The sequence below is a fragment of the Palaemon carinicauda genome, chromosome 1 (genome assembly GCF_036898095.1).
Source record: "Palaemon carinicauda isolate YSFRI2023 chromosome 1, ASM3689809v2, whole genome shotgun sequence".
Classification (NCBI taxonomy): Eukaryota; Metazoa; Arthropoda; class Malacostraca; order Decapoda; family Palaemonidae; genus Palaemon; species Palaemon carinicauda.
This window is the reverse complement of record NC_090725.1, coordinates 258,481,145-258,487,144: the sequence shown is the minus strand read 5'-3', so window position 1 is coordinate 258,487,144 and position 6,000 is coordinate 258,481,145. Positions and strand designations below refer to the sequence as shown.

At 37.4% G+C, this 6,000-nt stretch overlaps 1 long non-coding RNA gene and 8 other non-coding genes across 9 annotated transcripts in view; all 9 read left to right on the top strand.

Moving 5' to 3' along the window:
- LOC137644539 (uncharacterized) overlaps positions 1-6,000 on the top strand; it is a 474,459-nt gene that overhangs the window by 200,249 nt on the left and 268,210 nt on the right. The window lies entirely within an intron of this gene.
- Positions 401-472, top strand: TRNAC-GCA (transfer RNA cysteine (anticodon GCA)). The gene has a single exon. It is a non-coding gene; the product is annotated as a tRNA-Cys (tRNA).
- TRNAC-GCA (transfer RNA cysteine (anticodon GCA)) lies at positions 735-806 on the top strand. Its single transcript has one exon. It is a non-coding gene; the product is annotated as a tRNA-Cys (tRNA).
- On the top strand, positions 1,720-1,791 carry TRNAC-GCA (transfer RNA cysteine (anticodon GCA)). Its single transcript has one exon. It is a non-coding gene; the product is annotated as a tRNA-Cys (tRNA).
- TRNAC-GCA (transfer RNA cysteine (anticodon GCA)) lies at positions 2,246-2,317 on the top strand. The gene has a single exon. It is a non-coding gene; the product is annotated as a tRNA-Cys (tRNA).
- On the top strand, positions 3,230-3,301 carry TRNAC-GCA (transfer RNA cysteine (anticodon GCA)). Its single transcript has one exon. It is a non-coding gene; the product is annotated as a tRNA-Cys (tRNA).
- Positions 3,754-3,825, top strand: TRNAC-GCA (transfer RNA cysteine (anticodon GCA)). Its single transcript has one exon. It is a non-coding gene; the product is annotated as a tRNA-Cys (tRNA).
- TRNAC-GCA (transfer RNA cysteine (anticodon GCA)) lies at positions 4,739-4,810 on the top strand. The gene has a single exon. It is a non-coding gene; the product is annotated as a tRNA-Cys (tRNA).
- TRNAC-GCA (transfer RNA cysteine (anticodon GCA)) lies at positions 5,724-5,795 on the top strand. Its single transcript has one exon. It is a non-coding gene; the product is annotated as a tRNA-Cys (tRNA).

The following is a 6,000-nucleotide window of genomic DNA, read 5'->3' as shown; positions in this document are numbered from 1 at the left end:
GCTTAATGGTAAAGTATTTCACTGTAGATTAAGATATCCCCGATTCAGTCCTTGGAACCCCCTAGGCCCTAAGGGAATTACAGCATGCTATACGAGATTCTAAATATTAGGAAAGATAATGAGCATTATTTCCTAATGGCTTTTGTAGTTTACCTGATGGCATCGTATATCAGCAGAGTCAGCGAAGGATGGGAAAACATATCTGTAAATAAGATGTTTAGACAGACATCAACCAAATTACAGGTAATCATGCAGTGGAAAAATACAGTGAAGAATTATGATGATAATTGTAATGTTGTATTTGGGAGCTACTTTTTCATTTACTGATAGTTTTGTCACAATAAGTAGGATACTTAACAGCTATAAAGTAATATAGAAGATATTTGCTGTACATTATGCTGGGGGTGTAGCTCAGTGGTAGAGCATTCGACTGCAGATCGAGAGGTCCCTGGTTCAATCCCGGGCGCCCCCTAAGGGAAGTTAAGCGTATTTTAGGGAATTCCCTTCAAAGCTATAACTATCCTGATGCTACAGTATACGTCATTTATTACTCTAATGGCATCGGAAAATGGAAACTGTAATGATGCAGTGGAAAAATACAGTGAAGAATTATGATGATAATTGTAATGTTGTATTTGGGAGCTACTTTTTAATTTACTGATCGTTTTGTCACAATAAGTAGGATACTTAACAGCTATAAAGTAATATAGAAGATATTTGCTGTACATTATGCTGGGGGTGTAGCTCAGTGGTAGAGCATTCGACTGCAGATCGAGAGGTCCCTGGTTCAATCCCGGGCGCCCCCTAAGGGAAGTTCAGCGTATTTTAGGGAATTCCCTTCAAAGCTATAACTATCCTGATGCTACAGTATACGTCATTTATTACTCTAACGGCATCGGAACATGGAAACTGTAATGATGTGAAAGGAAATAGCAATCATTACAAAATATCGATATGAACCGGCCATAAATTGTACCTAAAGAATTTGATCAAGGGATGACCTTTGAATCTGAATACTCATTACTGCCACGAATTGCTTTTTTCATAAGTAGCAACCCTTACTGAATGTGCATTATTTGCTAAATCAGGGAAACAGAAATGATCCGGCCATTTAGCCAAATTTTATTTTTAGATATTAGAAAATACGTACGTAATGTTTGATGGATGTTCAATGTCTTGAATCCTTTCGTCTTAGCATATCCCGGTTTGAAACAACCAAACAAATCCCGCCTAGATTTGCTTGCACTTCAAAAGGTGGGAAGTTGAACATCTGTAAAAGAAACTAACAAAAGTCTTCTGTGTAATACGTCAGGGGTGAAGCTTAATGGTAAAGTATTTCACTGTAGATTAAGATATCCCAGATTCAGTCCTTGGAACCCCCTAAGCCCTAAGGGAATTACAGCATGCTATACGAGATTCTAAATATTAGGAAAGATAATGAGCATTATCTCCTAATGGCTTTTGTAGTTTACCTGATGGCATCGTATGTTACCAGAGTCAGCGAAGGATAGGAAAACATATCTGTAAATAAGATGTTTAGACAGACATCAACCAAACTACAGGTAATCATGCAGTGGAAAAATACAGTGGAGAATTATGATGATAATTGTAATATTGTATTTGGGAGCTAATTTTTCATTTACTGATCGTTTTGTCACAATAAGTAGGATACTTAACAGCTATAAAGTAATATAGAAGATATTTGCTGTACATTATGCTGGGGGTGTAGCTCAGTGGTAGAGCATTCGACTGCAGATCGAGAGGTCCCTGGTTCAATCCCGGGCGCCCCCTAAGGGAAGTTCAGCGTATTTTAGGGAATTCCTTTCAAAGCTATAACTATCCTGATGCTACAGTATACGTCATTTATTACTCTAATGGCATCGGAACATGGAAACTGTAATGATGTGAAAGGAAATAGCAATCATTACAAAATATCGATATGAACCGGCCATAAATTGTACCTAAAGAATTTGATCAAGCGATGACCTTTGAATCTGAATACTCATTACTGCCACGAATTGCTTTTTTCATAAGTAGCAACCCTTACTGAATGTGCATTATTTGCTAAATCAGGGAAACAGAAATGATCCGGCCATTTAGCCAAATTTTATTTTTAGGAATTATGATGATAATTGTAATGTTGTATTTGGGAGCTACTTTTTCATTTACTGATCGTTTTGTCACAATAAGTAGGATACTTAACAGCTATAAAGTAATATAGAAGATATTTGCTGTACATTATGCTGGGGGTGTAGCTCAGTGGTAGAGCATTCGACTGCAGATCGAGAGGTCCCTGGTTCAATCCCGGGCGCCCCCTAAGGGAAGTTCAGCGTATTTTAGGGAATTCCCTTCAAAGCTATAACTATCCTGATGCTACAGTATACGTCATTTATTACTCTGATGGCATCGGAACATGGAAACTGTAATGATGTGAAAGGAAATAGCAATCATTACAAAATATCGATATGAACCGGCCATAAATTGTACCTAAAGAATTTGATCAAGGGATGACCTTTGAATCTGAATACTCATTACTGCCACGAATTGCTTTTTTCATAAGTAGCAACCCTTACTGAATGTGCATTATTTGCTAAATCAGGGAAACAGAAATGATCCGGCCATTTAGCCAAATTTTATTTTTAGAAATTAGAAAATACGGACGTAATGTTTGATGGATGTTCAATGTCTTGAATCCTTTCGTCTTAGCATATCCCGGTTTGAAATAACCAAACAAATCCCGCCTAGATTTGCTTGCACTTCAAAAGGTGGGAAGTTGAACTTCTGTAAAAGAAATAACAAAAGTCTTCTGTGTAATACGTCAGGGGTGAAGCTTAATGGTAAAGTATTTCACTGTAGATTAAGATATCCCCGATTCAGTCCTTGGAACCCCCTAAGCCCTAAGGGAATTACAGCATGCTATACGAGATTCCAAATATTAGGAAAGATAATGAGCATTATCTCCTAATGGCTTTTGTAGTTTACCTGATGGCATCGTATATTACCAGAGTCAGCGAAGGATAGGAAAACATATCTGTAAATAAGATGTTTAGACAGACATCAACCAAACTACAGGTAATCATGCAGTGGAAAAATACAGTGAAGAATTATGATGATAATTGTAATGTTGTATTTGGGAGCTACTTTTTCATTTACTGATCGTTTTGTCACAATAAGTAGGATACTTAACAGCTATAAAGTAATATAGAAGATATTTGCTGTACATTATGCTGGGGGTGTAGCTCAGTGGTAGAGCATTCGACTGCAGATCGAGAGGTCCCTGGTTCAATCCCGGGCGCCCCCTAAGGGAAGTTCAGCGTATTTTAGGGAATTCCCTTCAAAGCTATAACTATCCTGATGCTACAGTATACGTGATTTATTACTCTAATGGCATCGGAACATGGAAACTGTAATGATGTGAAAGGAAATAGCAATCATTACAAAATATCGATATGAACCGGCCATAAATTGTACCTAAAGAATTTGATCAAGCGATAACCTTTGAATCTGAATACTCATTACTGCCACGAATTGCTTTTTTCATAAGTAGCAACCCTTACTGAATGTGCATTATTTGCTAAATCAGGGAAACAGAAATGATCCGGCCATTTAGCCAAATTTTATTTTTAGGAATTATGATGATAATTGTAATGTTGTATTTGGGAGCTACTTTTTCATTTACTGATCGTTTTGTCACAATAAGTTATACTTAACAGCTATAAAGTAATATAGAAGATATTTGCTGTACATTATGCTGGGGGTGTAGCTCAGTGGTAGAGCATTCGACTGCAGATCGAGAGGTCCCTGGTTCAATCCCGGGCGCCCCCTAAGGGAAGTTCAGCGTATTTTAGGGAATTCCCTTCAAAGCTATAACTATCCTGATGCTACAGTATACGTCATTTATTACTGTGATGGCATCGGAACATGGAAACTGTAATGATGTGAAAGGAAATAGCAATCATTACAAAATATCGATATGAACCGGCCATAAATTGTACCTAAAGAATTTGATCAAGGGATGACCTTTGAATCTGAATACTCATTACTGCCACGAATTGCTTTTTTCATAAGTAGCAACCCTTACTGAATGTGCATTATTTGCTAAATCAGGGAAACAGAAATGATCCGGCCATTTAGCCAAATTTTATTTTTAGAAATTAGAAAATACGGACGTAATGTTTGATGGATGTTCAATGTCTTGAATCCTTTCGTCTTAGCATATCCCGGTTTGAAATAACCAAACAAATCCCGCCTAGATTTGCTTGCACTTCAAAAGGTGGGAAGTTGAACTTCTGTAAAAGAAACTAACAAAAGTCTTCTGTGTAATACGTCAGGGGTGAAGCTTAATGGTAAAGTATTTCACTGTAGATTAAGATATCCCCGATTCAGTCCTTGGAACCCCCTAAGCCCTAAGGGAATTACAGCATGCTATACGAGATTCTAAATATTAGGAAAGATAATGAGCATTATCTCCTAATGGCTTTTGTAGTTTACCTGATGGCATCGTATATTACCAGAGTCAGCGAAGGATAGGAAAACATATCTGTAAATAAGATGTTTAGACAGACATCAACCAAACTACAGGTAATCATGCAGTGGAAAAATACAGTGAAGAATTATGATGATAATTGTAATGTTGTATTTGGGAGCTACTTTTTCATTTACTGATCGTTTTGTCACAATAGGTAGGATACTTAACAGCTATAAAGTAATGTAGAAGATATTTGCTGTACATTATGCTGGGGGTGTAGCTCAGTGGTAGAGCATTCGACTGCAGATCGAGAGGTCCCTGGTTCAATCCCGGGCGCCCCCTAAGGGAAGTTCAGCGTATTTTAGGGAATTCCCTTCAAAGCTATAACTATCCTGATGCTACAGTATACGTCATTTATTACTCTAATGGCATCGGAACATGGAAACTGTAATGATGTGAAAGGAAATAGCAATCATTACAAAATATCGATATGAACCGGCCATAAATTGTACCTGAAGAATTTGATCAAGGGATGACCTTTGAATCTGAATACTCATTACTGCCACGAATTGCTTTTTTCATAAGTAGCAACCCTTACTGAATTTGCATTATTTGCTAAATCAGGGAAACAGAAATGATCCGGCCATTTAGCCAAATTTTATTTTTAGAAATTAGAAAATACGGACGTAATGTTTGATGGATGTTCAATGTCTTGAATCCTTTCGTCTTAGCATATCCCGGTTTGAAACAACCAAACAAATCCCGCCTAGATTTGCTTGCACTTCAAAAAGTGGGAAGTTGAACATCTGTAAAAGAAACTAACAAAAGTCTTCTGTGTAATACGTCAGGGGTGAAGCTTAATGGTAAAGTATTTCACTGTAGATTAAGATATCCCCGATTCAGTCCTTGGAACCCCCTAAGCCCTAAGGGAATTACAGCATGCTATACGAGATTCTAAATATTAGGAAAGATAATGAGCATTATCTCCTAATGGCTTTTGTAGTTTACCTGATGGCATCGTATATTACCAGAGTCAGCGAAGGATAGGAAAACATATCTGTAAATAAGATGTTTAGACAGACATCAACCAAACTACAGGTAATCATGCAGTGGAAAAATACAGTGAAGACTTATGATTATAATTGTAATGTTGTATTTGGGAGCTACTTTTTCATTTACTGATCGTTTTGTCACAATAAGTAGGATACTTAACAGCTATAAAGTAATGTAGAAGATATTTGCTGTACATTATGCTGGGGGTGTAGCTCAGTGGTAGAGCATTCGACTGCAGATCGAGAGGTCCCTGGTTCAATCCCGGGCGCCCCCTAAGGGAAGTTCAGCGTATTTTAGGGAATTCCCTTCAAAGCTATAACTATCCTGATGCTACAGTATACGTCATTTATTACTCTAATGGCATCGGAACATGGAAACTGTAATGATGTGAAAGGAAATAGCAATCATTACAAAATATCGATATGAACCGGCCATAAATTGTACCTAAAGAATTTGATCAAGCGATGACCTTTGAATCT